This window comes from Solanum stenotomum, chromosome 9 (assembly GCF_019186545.1).
Source record: "Solanum stenotomum isolate F172 chromosome 9, ASM1918654v1, whole genome shotgun sequence".
Taxonomy (NCBI): Eukaryota; Viridiplantae; Streptophyta; class Magnoliopsida; order Solanales; family Solanaceae; genus Solanum; species Solanum stenotomum.
Window position 1 is genome coordinate 54,647,565 of NC_064290.1, and position 16,676 is coordinate 54,664,240.

The following is a 16,676-nucleotide window of genomic DNA, read 5'->3' on the forward strand; positions in this document are numbered from 1 at the left end:
ATTAGTGTCTCATGAGTATTAGAGTAAATCGAATATAGACTAGTTTAAAGAAGATGAAATAGATCCATAGATTGAAAGTGTCGATTTCAGACCTAAGGGGAGTGATGATAAGGTGAGGGACCAAGTCAAGTGTTGAGAATCAGACAGTGATGTGTCCAGGCCTGGGAAAACTATATTTCTTTGTCGTGTTGCTAACCCTTTGTTGGTTGATATCATAGCGGTGCGTGAGTTTCTTACTGGCTTAAAGGAACAATTCAGTAGATGAGGCTAGTTGTGAAAATTGATAATCTACTTGTGAAGAAATTTCTGGAAGAAAATTTAGTGAATTACTTTTATTTTGATTCTTTAGTTTTTTATCGTAAAACTCTTATCAAAGAGTTACCTTTTTTCTCTTTGTCAGCTATTAAGAAATCAGTGAATTAGGTTGTTCATTGTCTTGCTAGAGCATATGTTTTATGTCTGGCTCGATGGAGTGGGATACTAACTCTCCATATGTTTTATGTCTGGCTCAATGGAGTGGGATACTAACTCTCCATCTCTCATTACCGATGTACTCGTTTTTTATTTGAATAATACATGATGAAAAAAATGATAGTAATTCATATATTTATACATTGCACCAATGCAAATATAGAGTTTTAAAACTGGTTGAATCAAAGATTAGATTAGACTCAATTGAAGATCCTTTTCCAATGGGATAATGCTTGAACGAGTTGAGACTGAACCAATTTAAATTATCTTGATGTCAACCCATTAATTTTGGACGGCTTAAACAAATTACCTATATTTGAGCGCATTTTGACAACCTCCCTATTGACATAGCCTTCCAATTATTCTTTGACTCCGTCACAATGTGTCCTCTAATGTTAATTGCCTTAGTTCTACATTTACTCTAGTTAATTTGTTAGTCTCCTATTTCGAAGTGTTGATTTATAGGAGACCTAAGTTTGGTAGTGAGCTTGTTCTTGTTTAAGTTAAAAAGTTATTACCTTATTACAATAACAAGATAGTCAGGAAGTGAAATATGATTATTACTTAATTGTGAAATATAAAGATAAACTGACTTTACTATTCCTCTTTCTTTATTAAGGTCAAAATTGTTATAGTGTAAACATATAACGAAATGAGGAACATGTTATATAAAGCTAAAATAAGTTGTAAAAACATTCCCCTCAGAGAAATTATTTTTACATATTAATAATTTTTGAATAATTAATCTCAGTTTTGTATTCTCTTAACCAACTTGGGCACATGCTACGTCCCTCTAAAAAATAGTTTTTGGTTAGGAAAAGTTAAGGGGCCCAAATTATGATTAAGTGGGGAACTTTCAAAATGGATAAATTACTTATATACACACCTTTACTTACCTTATTCTCCATTTTTTCCTACCTTTTTAAAATATTTCATAAATTCCTTATTTCTCCCAATTCTTGTAACTTCAAGATACATAAAATCCATCAGCAAAATCCACGTTTATCCACTCCCCTTTGCACTCCTCTTTTCTCTCCCTAAATCCACTCCACATTCTTAGCAGTTACAGTTTTCAAATCAATTTGATTTTCAACCGATACTCTCTCTGAAATCAAAACAATTTCAAACATCTGAAAAGGTAGGATTTTCAGTCGTCATTGTTGTCTTCTTCAATTTTATTTTATTTTCAGTTTCTTATTCTTATATATATGATTCTGATGATGCAAATTGGGCTGAAAATAAATCCAAACTTTTGCATGACACATTAGCAATGAAGAATTAGAGTAATGACAACTCGAACAAGGAAGTTCCTTCTTCTCCAAAATCAAATCTAGCAAAAAAAATCCCAAAAAAGGGGAAGAAAAACAGCACCGGTAGTTTTTCGATCTTTACTGTCCAAAGTATATGTTTTTGTACCTTTTTCGACCTTTTGTATTTGATATGGCATTTTAGTATGTTTATATCGAAATAAATTGACACATTAGCAATAAAGATACATCATTTTTCACTAAAATATTCACATAGTCTGTTGAATTCTAATTGATTTGTAATATATTTATACATTAAAACCCCTAATTTTAGTTGTAGTTACATTATGACATTTGGTGTATTGGATAGATATAAATTGATACATTAAATAATGAAGATACATTATTTTTTCCATACAATGTTCTCATAGTCTGTTGGATATTACTTGATACATTAAAATCCTAATTTAAATTTAGTTTTGGAGTTGTGTTTGGAATGTATCAAAAGATAAAGTTCATTTTGAACTATTGTATGTAATGTATCTTATAGTTTGTAATTTAAATGTGTATCAGATACATTTTGTTATATGTGTATCAAATAAACAGTGAAGATACATTGATATGAAAATTAGTTATGTTATTGTTTTTTCTGTATTTTTACTAATAGTTGGATGACTCTGCATTAGGCTCAAGGAAAAAAGTACATTCTGACGAGATAAAAAAGTTGTCGATAATGCTACCTACTTACCTCCTTGACAGTGGATTCTTTGAAAAAATAGAGCGAACCAACTGGTCAGAACTTGATGAATATAAGGGCAAAGAAACGGGTACACTTTTAGAGCCACGCCCACAACATCCTTTCAAGGTTGAATTTGTCCAAGACATTATGCAACAAAGAAGTGATAGCTTGTAAGTATTATATATTCTTATTTTGAATCATATGTGTAAGTTATTTATATACTTTATATTCTTCATTTTTTGTAGGGATTGTGGTGTATATGTAGCTACATTTGCGGAGTTTCTGAGCGACCTACTCGTTATACCATCTGATTGTTTTCGTTCAGATTATCTACGCAATAGATACACATCATTGTTATGGAGATATGGCAGCGACAAGGCCGAGGGTGGATACGTTAGCGAGATGATGATCCACCAAAGCCTAAGGGTCAAGTCACACCACCATTTGAAGAAGATTTGGTTCAAATAGATTAGTAATTAAGCATATTTGCACAAACAATTTTTTATATTTTTTTGTTTTTAAGACAATGTCACTTAAGTTTTAGACTGTTTCTCTAAAAAATTATTCATATGACAGTATTTTGTAATTTCTTACATCTTTTGTTTTCAATATATTGCTTGATACATTATGGTCCACTAAAAATTTCGAAGTATACATTTTTGTTTTACAAAGTTAAGCTTCACACACATAACTAATTTACTTTAAGTTTGATATGATATAATGTATATGATACAAGTTATAATGTATATGATACATGACTTATATTCATGTATATGATACATCAAATAAAATGTATATGATACAAAGTTATAATGTATATGATACATGAATTATATTCACGTAAGAGATACATCTGATATAATATATATGATACATTCTTTATAACTATGTAACAATTTAAGTTCAACTCTTGAGACACTTAATGGTATAAATTATGTATTACAGTTAATCAATTATGATACAGTTACACAAGAATTTTTAATTAAAAGTTGATACATTTCAAACTTCTTTATATTTAAAACAACACCCAAATAATTGTTTACATGATATAACATTGGCACATAAATCTTAACGAATTATTAATTTGAACAACAACAATCATAATAAATAATGTATCAAAATAACTCAAGCAAAAAATACACTTTATTTAATGGAAATATAAAAGTGAAATATATTAGAAGTGGAAATTATTCAAAACTCATAAGGATGGTTGAACATCAATGTTTTTTTTAAAAAAAAAAATTCAATTCTCTTTTGGTAAGAAAGTACAAGTTCTCATGTGTGACCTTCTTGTTCACACCGTCTGCAACAATTTGTGTTTATTGTTATCTTTTCATCTGCGTTTTTTATTCTTCGTTTCCTTGGTCGTTTGACCATCCTTTTTGTATCTAGGTGGCAACACAATTTCATCTAAAACATATAATGGAATCGACCAATCCTATTTATTTGGAATTGGAATCATTGGAACCTTATAGGTTTTTGCTAATGCCTGCACAAAGCCTTCATACTCCATCCACATTGTCAGATTAAAAGTAGCCACATATTTAACAATGCAAGCATAATCATGCTATTGACAACAAAGTATTGAGACAAATCCAAACTTAAGTACATTGAAGACATTCATGACCATCATTACATGATTTTTATGGAAATTAAAAGTAGAAGCAGAAGTCCAGAAACATTAAAAAAGACAACAAAAATAAATTGTTGAATTGAATGCAACTAGGTTTGCAATTCTTGGCAGCTTAGGCAAGAGACTCCCGCTCTTTGTTTTCTCTGATTAGCTCTGCTCTCATTCTTCTAATTTTTACTTCTTTCTCCATTCTCTCTTACTTCTCATCCTGCTGAAGAGCGATCCAGACATGATTTTTGTCCATGGTTTGCTAGAAAGCAAAGGCTCCTACAGACATAGCAAAGAACATCGCAACTTTAACCATCTTCGCTAAGTTTTTTAGTCCTCTCAGCTCAGGGTACTATTACAATCTTGCCGCTTCAGATTCATAAATGAAATAAATTGTCCAACGACAATTTCATTTGTAACCTTCATAAATCACCTCGCTCACCCAACCTCAACAAAATTGATATATTCATCTTCTGCAACGATTTTTTCGAGTTATTTGAATTTAAAACTTATTCGGCAGTACTGCTTCCTCGATGGAGAAGCTNCAGAAACATTCAAAAAGACAGCAAAAATAAATTGTTGAATTGAATGCAACTGGGTTTGCAATTCTTGGCAGCTTAGGCAAGAGACTCCCGCTCTTTGTTTTCTCTGATTAGCTCTGCTCTCATTCTTCTGATTTTTACTTCATTCTCCATTCTCTCTTACTTCTCATCCTGCTGAAGAGCGATCCAGACATGAATTTTGTCCATGGTTTGCTAGAAAGTGAAGGCTCCTACAGACATAGCAAAGAACATCGCAACTTTCACCATCTTCGCTAAGTTTTTGAGTCCTCTCAGCTCAGGGTACTATTACAATCTTGCCGCTTCAGATTCATAAATGAAATAGATTGTCCAACGACAATTTCATTTGTAACCTTCATAAATCACCTCTCTCACCCAACCTCAACAAAATCGATATATTCATCTTCTGCAACGATTTTTTCGAGTTATTTGAATTTAGAACTTTTTCGACAGTAATGCTTCCTCAATGGAGAAGCTATGAATTTGGAAATTCCTCGATGGAGAAGCTGTGAATTTGGAAATCCAAATTTGTGAATCTGTTAGGTATTTGATGGATTGTTTACAATCTGTTAGGCGTGATTTGTGGGATTGAAATTAATTAAAATAATATTTACGTTATTTTTTCCTTTTTAAGCGCAATAGCACAAGATTTGAATGTATCAGAAATTATGTATCCGGCCACCACTTATGTATCCGGATCCCTCTTATTTTAAGGTATTTCTGTAAAATGGAAACTAATAGGGATAGGATGTAATTTATATCCCACACTATGTGATTCCTATAATTTATATTTTCAAAAATGACTATAGTATGGGCTTAATTAGAGATTTATACTTATAATTTACTTAATTACGAATTATAGTTATATGTTTAAGGGAGAAAAGATGCAAGCGAGACTATAAGAAGGAGGAGAGAGGCGAATGAGATCTCGGGGAGAGAGAGAGGGGGAAAGAGGCGAGAGAAGTTGAATACTTGTATTCGTTGTATTGAGTTATATCATGATTACAACTGATACAATTGATTTGTATCAAATGAATACAATTGTATCAAAAACAATTGTATTTAACTAATAACTACATATTAGGAGGAGAGAGGTGAGCGAGATCGAGAGAAGGGGAAAAGAGAGGATGAATACATGTTCTATTTGTTGTATTACGAACAATGTTGGAAATAATAATTCAAAGTTGGAGTATGAATCTTAAGTTGATTAGGATTTGTTATTAATGATATTGACTTATTTATGTTTAATTAGAATTTGTTAGTTAAAGTAGTTCCTAGTCCTAGTTTAATTTGGTTTTACTTTTATAAATATGGATGTTACTAGTTATTTTCAATACATATAAATATACAGAAAATGTAGGAATACACAGAATAATACACCAAAATATACAGAAACATATAGAACTTTTGAGTTTATAAAGAAAATATTTTTCTTCAAATTGGTATCAGAGAATCTACGATCATGGTAGAAGATCTAAGAGTTTCCGCTGCTGGCGGGCAGTTATGACTCATATATGTTGCCCGTCTAGCCAATGATCAAGTTGACAAAGGTCAGACAAATGATATTGTGACACCTTGTAGTTTAGTAGGTCAACTAGAGCTTCACGTGAGAGTTAGAATTGTGAATTTAACCTCCCGTACTTAGAATGAAGGGTTTAGGGTTAAAATGCCAAGGTACGACTCCTTAAGGATCAACCAAGGGTCCTCTTCAAGGACCCTAGCAAACCACTCTAAAATCTGCCAAAACAGTGCACTCACGATTGGGGACCCACGCCCCGTGGGTGAGGGCCCCAAAACCAAGCCACAGTACCTTACCCATGATTGACCAGCACGGACCGTGGGTGGACCCACGGCCCGTCAGCGTGGTCTCGTGGGTTGGGACAGTGTGGTCCTTGAGTCGGTTAAGTTGAGGGTTAGTGGAACATTCCAGAATTAATTAAGGGTTAAGTGGTGTCATTTTATTAGTCTTTAGACCACCTATATTGTAACACCCCGTATCCGAAACAGACCAAAAATGCAGATTTTGAGAAGTTGCAGGTGCAACCCACGGTTGCCATCCACGGACCGTAGGTCAGACCAAGGTCTGTGCTGGTGGTCCGTGGTTCGCCACTGCAACCCCTCCCCAGCCAGCTCAGAAAAAAATTTGCTAAGTCTCGGCCCACGGACAGACCCACGATCCGTAGATCAAACCACGATCCGTGGTCTGTGTCCGTGGATCAAGACCTCCTTTACCCAGCCTCTGACACGCACTACGGTTGACCAGCACGGACCGTCGTTCGATCCACGGTCCGTAGGTCTGACCGTAGATCGAAGGTTAGCAGCCAATTAGCTAAAAATTCTGATGGGTCAACTTCAGATGGTCATAACTCTTAGCACAAAATGAATTATGTGTCCCATGACCTATGGTTAGATAGATAATTGAATTATCTTTCCAACGCCACCGAGTTTGCTAAATTCCAACCTCCGAATAAAAAGTTGTGCTCGTTTTAGTGAAGGCCTGTCGAGCAGGCTTGACTTACGGACGCAATCTACGGACCGTAGATTGACCTACGGCCCGTAGGTCCAATCCGTAGGTCACTCCGATAGCAGTTAATTCAGGGGTCCTTTGGTCTTTTCCTATTTCGTTTAACCCCTTAGATACGTCGTTTAAACCCTAAATCATGAGGTTTTAATCAGTTTAAGCCTAGAAACATAACTAGAACTTATCCAAGTCAATTCATTAATCAAAATCTTAGAAAATTAGAATCAAGAGAGGAGAAAAAGGTCAAGAACCCTAGTTCATGAACGCAGCGAGGTTTCTTCAGTTCCAGCCCTGAAATCGAAAGATTTCTCCGTGGAATTCGTCACCAGGTATGTAGGATTTCACTAGTGGGTTCCTTTCACCCATTAGGTCCCTAGAATTCAGTCAGATTCTTGATTCCATGAATATGAACAGACCTAGGGTTTCTAGAATCTCAACAGATCATCATGAATTAGTTATTAAAATGTTCCAAATCAGATTATCATGTTATTGCTCAGTTTCTTACATAAATTTCAGAACCCTAGCTATGTATTTCATTAGTGCTTGAATTACACATGCTCGATCAGATATTTCAGTTATTCAGATATGCATGCTTCAATTTTATGCCACATTATCAGTATATTTCAGCATAAACCCTATTTTGAGTTATAAATCTTGAGAAGCTTTTCTTTAAGACAACTTGAGTTTTAAACTGAGTTTTTGAGAAAGTTAAGATGAGTTTTGAGAAAGAGCTTCTAAAACATGATTAGTATGACAATTGAGTAGGTCATCAATGTATGAATAGTAGGGTATCTAGATATACCATCAATGTTTATGCAGTATGACTTCCCAAGTCATCAATGATCATAGTATTGTTTTCTAAAAAGGAGTTTTCAAGTATGAGTATCTACATGTCAGTATTTTGAACTATTCAGTATTTCAGTCATAATATATTCAGTTATACATGCCTTAGTTTATGAATGCATCATTATCAGATTAATTGTTGCATTCTCAGTTTGCATGTTCAGTTTCGAGCTATCCAGTATTTACAGAAATTCAGTCATAACCAGTTAACCACTTAATTCATTGGGAGTAGCATAATACCGAGTTGGACTAGGGTTTCAGCGTACCTAATAGTCCCAGAACTACGAGCCACGTAGGTGTAAGTCCCCTCTGTGGGCAACATCAGTTTAGTGATCACGCCAGCATGCCTCTATACCTCTGGCAGGGTATATTGGGTCCTCTCGATGAGGCGTATACATCGTACTCCACATTTAGCTCATGTGGTTTTATGTCGGTTATTAGTAGCTCCCACAGTTCAGTCAGACTCTATTGCATTGACCATATTTCAGTACAGTCAGTATTCAGTCTCAGCATGTTATAAATTTGGTCATTGCATCAGTTAGCTCAGTATTCAGTATTTTCAGNAATAAACTTAGACATACTTGAAAAGGTAATCTCCAAGTGTTCAAAAGCATTAATGAACTAAGACATGTTTCAGAAAGCATCTCCAAGTGTTCAAACATAATGAACTTAGACATGCTTAAGAAAGTATCTCATAGTGTTCAAGTTAATAATGAGCTAAGACATACTTGAAGAGGTATTTCATAGTACTCATAGAGAATCATGAAGTTAGACATGCTTAGTGAAGTATCTCATAGTGTTCAAGATAATAAAGATGAGGAACTAAGATATGCTTAAAGAAGTATCTCCTAGTGTTCCAATGACTTTAAAAAAGGGACTAGTTTCCCAAACCAAGAAGTAAGATTATGAGGACCTAAAGTGGTACTTAGCATGGGTAGGATTATGGGATCTTATTCATGAATTGCACAAGTATGACTTAAGGTTACTTAGAAAGTGTTTCTCTTATATGATGAATGTTTAGATAGGATTGTGCTATAGTTGCCTTCCTATTTATGATTGACTATAGGGAGAGTAAAAAATGGTAAGTATGTATGATGGCCTAAGGTGATACTTAGTATGGATGGGATTATGGAGTCGTATCCATGCATTGCATAAGTATGACTTAAAGCTACTTATGAGGTGTTCCTATTATGATGTGAAGGACTAAGGGTTGACTAATGCTTATATGTTGCCTATGTTGGAGATTATGCTTATGACTATGTTATTGTCTCTTATGATTATAGTTTATGTTTCATGAAGTATCTCTTATGATTATGGCATATGACTTATGTTGACTAACCCTTATGTTATGCTAGTTATCATATTTAGTATATTTTGTACTAACGCATACTCTTGCATGCATTCTCATCAAATGTTGGGTCCGGCGATTTTGAGTTCCATTCTTGTGGCTAGGTTTCTAGAAGAGCAATGAGTTGAAGACTTGGTGAGTCCTCATAGCATCGAGGATTTGATCACCTTTCATTTATGCCTATCTTTTATGTGTTGGACTTTTGTATAGGCTGTGTCTCAAAGATTTATTTAAGTTGTATTAGATGGTTTGAGACAAAGTATTATAGACTTCTGCTTGTTTTTAAAAGACTTTGATTGTATGGATAATGTTTTCAAATTTCCGCACTTTCTATTATCTTATGTTATGATATGCTAAGTGGCTTACATTGAGTCCTTCGAGGTTCTATGTGCCATGTTACATCTAGGGTGTACCATTGGGTCGTGACAAACTTGGTATTAGAGCACAAGATTTAGAATGGTTCTAGGATGTCTCAAACCACGTCTAGTAGAGTCTTGTTCATAAATGTGAAGTGCACCATATTTATGAATAGGAGGCTATTGGATGTTTAGAAAACTTCACTTCTTCATTCTCTAAGTCATGCTATAGAGTTTAACTCTATTAGGTCTTCCTCCTAATCCATTCCCTATGGTTTTCAGGGTATGGATAATACAAGGGCAAATGCTAGGATGGATGAGGAAGGCAATATGGAGCAACAGATTCCTCTCCAAGTCCTACCCCAAGCTCCTTCTCAAGATCAAATTGATAATTTGGATATGTCAGATGCGTAGATTAGGCCGGCTTTCCAAATGTTAGCTTAAGCCATGATGACTCAATTCAATAGGGAAGTGATTGCTCCGATGAACCCTAATGTGAATTCCACGACTTTAAGAATGAGGGATTTTTATGAGAATGAACCCTCCAAAGTTTTATGGCTCCAAAATGGAGGAGGATCCTCAAGGGATTTTAGATGAGGTGTATAAGGTGCTTGCTATTATGGGGTTGACTTCGATAGAGAAAGCAGAGTTAGCCGCTTACCAATTGAGAGATGTAGCACAAGTATGGCATGAACAGTGGAAAGATGGTAGGCCGGTAGGAGCGGGTCCAATAGAGTGGGAGGAGTTTAAGAAGGCATTTTTTGATAGGTTCTTTCCCCGAGAGTTGAGGGAAGCTAAGGTGGAAGAGTTCATTAACCTTAGGCAAGGTAGTTTGAGTGTTAAGGAGTATGCCTTGAAATTTACCCAACTATCCAAGTATGCTCCATCTATGGTGGCAGATTCGAGAGATAGGATGAGTAGGTTCTTGACGGGGGTTGTGACGACCCTAAAAATGAACTAGTGAAACTAGAGCCTCACATGTGAGTTTGGAGTTGAGAACTTGATGAAATGATGAGAAATGACCGTGACGTTCGGAAACTAGTCATTTGAACTAGTGAGTTGTAAGGGTCAACTTTAAATGGTCATATCTTTTAGCTCAAAATGAATTAGGTGGATGTTTACCTATCCAATTAAAGGTCTTTGAGTCCTCTTTCCAACGCCACCGAGTTTGCCCAATTCCGACCTTGGAGTAAAAAGTTATGCCCGAAATATTGAAGCACTGTCAGGCTGAAAAAAAAGGACGAACTAAGACGGGAAGGGGTAGAATTTTTAAGTTAAGACTTTATGGGTCCTTAGTCCTTTTCCAAAATTGACCCTATGNAATACAAGGGCAAATGCTAGGATGGATGAGGAAGGCAATATGGAGCAACAGATTCCTCTCCAAGTCCTACCCCAAGCTCCTTCTCAAGATCAAATTGATAATTTGGATATGTCAGATGCGTAGATTAGGCCGGCTTTCCAAATGTTAGCTTAAGCCATGATGACTCAATTCAATAGGGAAGTGATTGCTCCGATGAACCCTAATGTGAATTCCACGACTTTAAGAATGAGGGATTTTTATGAGAATGAACCCTCCAAAGTTTTATGGCTCCAAAATGGAGGAGGATCCTCAAGGGATTTTAGATGAGGTGTATAAGGTGCTTGCTATTATGGGGTTGACTTCGATAGAGAAAGCAGAGTTAGCCGCTTACCAATTGAGAGATGTAGCACAAGTATGGCATGAACAGTGGAAAGATGGTAGACCGGTAGGAGCGGGTCCAATAGAGTGGGAGGAGTTTAAGAAGGCATTTCTTGATAGGTTCTTTCCCCGAGAGTTGAGGGAAGCTAAGGTGGAAGAGTTCATTAACCTTAGGCAAGGTAGTTTGAGTGTTAAGGAGTATGCCTATCCAAGTATGCTCCATCTAAGGTGGCAGATTTGAGAGATAGGATGAGTAGGTTCTTGACGGGGTGTCCGACTTGGTAGCAAAAGAATGACGTACGACAATGCTCCATCAAGATATGGATATCTCATGTCTTATGGTGTACGCCCAACAAATTGAGGAATCGAAACTCAAGGAAAAGAATAGGGAGGCAAAAAGGGCTAGGACCGGTGATGAGAACTTCTCCAATGCTAAGTCCGATGAACAAGGTAGACCTAAGTTTAAACAAAGGTATTCCAGTCAATATTCTCCCAATACCCCTAGGTTTAACCAAGAGAAAGGTAGTGGGTCTCTATTACCTAAGCCTACTTGCACCAAATGTGGGAGGAGTCACCATGGTAAGTGCCTAGCTGGCACAGAGGGTTATTATGGTTGTGGAAAGAATGGGCACAAAATGAGAGATTGCCCGGTGTTTAAGGCTAAGGGAAGAAATCATAAGCAAATTGCCACTAGTGGTTTGGATGGGGAGCCTCAAAGAAGAATAGGTTCTGTGTTCTTAAAGCTAGAAATGAATAAGAGTGACCTCCGAATATTGGTTCTGGTATGTGTTTTTATGCCTTATTTAGATTTCGGTGTTTCTTATCTTTTATGACTTGATATGCTAGACCTTGATTTTGTCTTTAGTATGAATAAGCTTCATTGTGGTTTTATGTCATTAATGGTGCTTAGAAAGTCCACCTAGGCTTACTCCCAAGGGGGAGATAGTGTGCCTATATAGGAAGGTCATTGTGTGTTTGTGAGTGGTCGTGATTTCTTTATATGCATGTTCATGAAAAAGCTTAGGTCTTGATTGAAATGACTTATGTGCATTGTTTTTCCTCGTGTTGTAGTGCATTGAGTATAAGTTGCCTATAGACTTCATGAGATTAATTAATGAGCATGCCTTAGTTTGGAGTTGAAAGATTCCTCCTTGAATAAATGCTTTTGAGGGTAGATTGCATATAGGCTCCATGAGTGTATGTTGAGCATGTTTTAGCTAGGAGATGCTAGTTCCTCCTTGAATATGAGTAGATGTAGAATTTCATGCATTTGGGTTATTAGATGTAGTTCCTACTCCCTTGTGTTGCATTTGATATATTAGCTTGGAGTTAAAGTTTTCCTCATTTGTTTATGTGCATTTAGATGTGTTGCATGCATGATGGGTTGCTAGTCTAGAGTTGTGACCTTAAGGAGTGATTAGAGTGTCATTCGAGGACGAATGTTTTCAAGGGGGAGATATTGTGGCACCTCGTAGTTTAGTAGGTCAACTAGAGCTTGACGTGAGGGTTAGAATTGTGAATTTAACCTCCCGTACTTGGAATGAAAGGTTTAGGGTTAAAACACTAAGGTACGACTCCCCAAGGACCAACCTTTAAGGACCCTAGCAAACCACTCCAAAATCTGCCAAAATAGTGCACTAACGATTGGGGACCCACACCACATAGGGGGACCCACACCCTATGGGTAAGGGGCCCAAAACCAAGCCACAGTACCTCACCCACGATTTATCATCACGGATCATGGGTGGACCCACGACCCATCAACGTGGTCTCGTGGGTGGACCCACGGCCCGTCAACGTGGTCTAATGGGTTGGGACAATGTGGTCTTTGAGTCGATCAAGTTAAAGGTTAGTGGAACATTCTGGAATTAATTAGGGGTCAAGTGGTGTCGTTTTATTAGTGTTTAAACCACCTATATAAAGATATTAGACCCTTAATTAAGTGATTTCAAAACATTATTTCAATTCTCTCAAAAGAAACCCAATTCCCTCCAAGAAATTCTCTCTCTAGAAAACTCAAGAAGAAGAAGAATAAGAAGAAGAAAGTCAAACTAGGTCAGATTCTTCCAATCTTCCAAGCTTTGTGAGGGCTTTATAATGAAGGTACGATAGCTTATTCATCCGTGGATTCTTTCATCTATGGAGCCCTTAGACATATAGAGATTCAGGTTTCTAGTAACAATCTTCGTATCCAATGAACTTAGACATACTTGAAAAGGTATCTCCACGTGTTCAAAAGCATTAATGAACTAAGACATTCTTGAGAAAGCATCTCCAAGTGTTCAAACATAATGAACTTAGACATGCTTAATAAAGTATCTCATAGTGTTCAAGTTAATAATGAGCTAAGACATACTTGAAGAGGTATCTCATAGTGCTCATAGAGAATAGTGAACTTAGACATGCTTAGTGAAATATATCATAGTGTTCAAGATAATAAAGAGGAGGAACTAAGATATTCTTAAAGAAGTATCTCCTAGTGTTCCAATGTCTTTAAAAGAGGGACTAGTTTCCCAAACCAAAAAGTAAGATTATGAGGACCTAAAATGGTACTTAGCATGGGTAGGATTATGGGGTCTTATTCATACATTGCACAAGTATGACTTAAGGTTACTTAGAAAGTGTTTCTCTTATATGATGTTTGTTTAGATAAGATTGTGATATAGTTGCCTTCCTCGTTATGATTGACTAAAGGGAGAGATTCCCTTGTCCATGAGAAGTAAGCTAAGGATGAGATCAAAGATGGTAAGTATGTATGATGGCCTAAGGTGATACTTAGTATGTATAAGATTATGGAGTCTTATCCATGCATTGCACAAGTATGACTTGAAGCTACTTATGAGGTGTTCCTATTATGATGTGAAGGACTAAGGGTTGACTAATGCTTATATGATGCATATGTTGGAGATTATGTTGATGACTATGTTATTGTCTCTTATGATTATAGTTTATGTTTCATGAAGTATCTCTTATAATTATGGCATATGATTTATGTTGACTAACCCTTATGTTATGCTCTTATGATGTTATGCTAGCTATCATATTTAGTACGTTTTGTACTAACGCATACTCTTGCCTACATTCTCATCAAATGTAGAGTCCGACGATTTTGAGTTCCATTCTTGTGGCTAGGTTTCTAGAAGAGCAAGGAGTTGAAGACTTGGTGAGTCCTCATATCATCGAGGATTTGACCTTTCCTTTATGCCTATCTTTTATGTGTTAGACTTTTTTATGGGCTGCATCCCAAAGATTTATTAAGTTGTATTAGATAGTTTAAGAAAAGTATTATAGACTTCCGCTTGTTTTTAAAAGACTTCGATTGCATGGATAAAGTTTTAAAATTTTCGCACTTTCTATTATCTTATGTTATGATATGCTAAGTGGCTTACATTGAGTCCTTCGGGGTTCTATGTGTCATGTTACATCTAGGGTGTACCCCTCGGTCGTGACAGATATATGCATGAAAAATATACTTGGAGGAAAGACTTTGCAAAAATATGGCAGATTTAAAGAAGTGCAACCAAGCACAAGAGGAAGAAACTTTTCTCTAAATTAAAAGTTAGAGAAAGTAAAAATAAAAAGAGTTGATGTGAAGGGCATCAACGAGAGTTGGAGAGAGAGTGCTCCAACACCAAAAACCAAAAACAAACAAAAAACAAAAAGAAAAGGAGTTGGTGGGAAGGGCGTCAACAAGAGTTGGAGAGACATAGCTCCAACACAAAAAAAAAGGCATTGGTGGGAAAGGCATCAACCTTGGAAGTTGGAGAGAAGTGTTCCAACACAACCAAGAGAAAAAATATCGTGAGTTGGAGNTTCTTGAGAAAGCATCTCCGAGTGTTCAAATATAATGAACTTAGACATGCTTAATAAAGTATCTCATAGTGTTCAAGTTAATAATGAGCTAAGACATACTTGAAGAGGTATCTCATAGTGCTCATAGAGAATAGTGAACTTAGACATGCTTAGTGAAATATATCATAGTGCTCAAGATAATAAAGAGGAGGAACTAAGATATGCTTAAAGAAGTATCTCCTAGTGTTCCAATGTCTTTAAAAGAGGGGCTAGTTTCCTAAACCAAAAAGTAAGATTATGAGGACCTATAATGGTACTTAGCATGGGTAGGATTATGGGGTCTTATTCATGCATTGCACAAGTATGACTTAAGGTTACTTAGAAAGTGTTTCTCTTATATGATGTATGTTTAGATAAGATTGTGATATAGTTGCCTTCCTCGTTATGATTGACTAAAGGGAGAGATTCCCTTGTCCATGAGAAGTAAGCTAAGGATGAGATCAAAGATGGTAAGTATGTATGATGGCCTAAGGTGATACTTAGTATGTATGAGATTATGGAGTCTTATCCATGCATTGCACAAGTATGACTTGAAGCTACTTATGAGGTGTTCCTATTATGATGTGAAGGACTAAGGGTTGACTAATGCTTATATGATGCCTATGTTGGAGATTATGTTGATGACTATGTTATTGTCTCTTGTGATTATAGTTTATGTTTCATGAAGTATCTCTAATGATTATGGCATATGACTTATGTTAACTAGCCCTTATGTTATGCTCTTATGATGTTATGCTAGCTATCATATTTAGTACGTTTTGTACTAAAGCATATTCTTGCCTACATTCTCATCAAATGTAGAGTCCGGCGATTTTGAGTTCCATTCCTGTGGCTAGGTTTCTAGAAGAGCAAGGAGTTGAAGACTTGGTGAGTCCTCATAGCATCGAGGATTTGACCTTTCCTTTATGCCTATCTTTTATGTGTTAGACTTTTTTATGGGTTGCGTCCCAAAGATTTATTAAGTTGTATTAGATGGTTTGAGAAAAGTATTATAGACTTTCGCTTGTTTTTAAAAGACTTCGATTGCATGGATAAAGTTTTAAAATTTCCGCACTTCCTATTATCTTATGTTATGATATGCTAAGTGGCTTACATTGAGTCCTTCGGGGTTCTATGTGCCATGTTACATCTAGGGTGTACCCCTGGGTCGTGACAGATATATGCATGAAAAATATGCTTGGAGGAAAGACTTGCAAAAATATGGCAGATTTAAAGAAGTGCAACCAAGCACAAGAGGAAGAAACTTTTCTCTAAATTAAAAGTTAGAGAAAGTAAAAATAAAAAGAGTTGATGTGAAGGGCATCAACGAGAGTTGGAGAGAGAGTGCTCCAACACCAAAAACCAAAAACAAACAAAAAACAAAAAGAAAAGGAGTTGGTGGAAAGGGCGTCAACAAGAGTTGGAGAGACATAGCTCCAACACAAAAAAAAAGGCATTGGT

General features: G+C 36.1%; 1 protein-coding gene and 2 pseudogenes across 1 annotated transcript in view; all 3 read right to left on the reverse strand.

The window, feature by feature from the left end:
- LOC125875949 (organ-specific protein S2-like) overlaps nt 1–16,676 on the reverse strand; it is a 189,714-nt gene that overhangs the window by 34,456 nt on the left and 138,582 nt on the right. The window lies entirely within an intron of this gene.
- LOC125875954 (uncharacterized) lies at nt 4,088–4,394 on the reverse strand (annotated as a pseudogene).
- Nucleotides 4,696–4,930, reverse strand: LOC125875955 (uncharacterized; annotated as a pseudogene).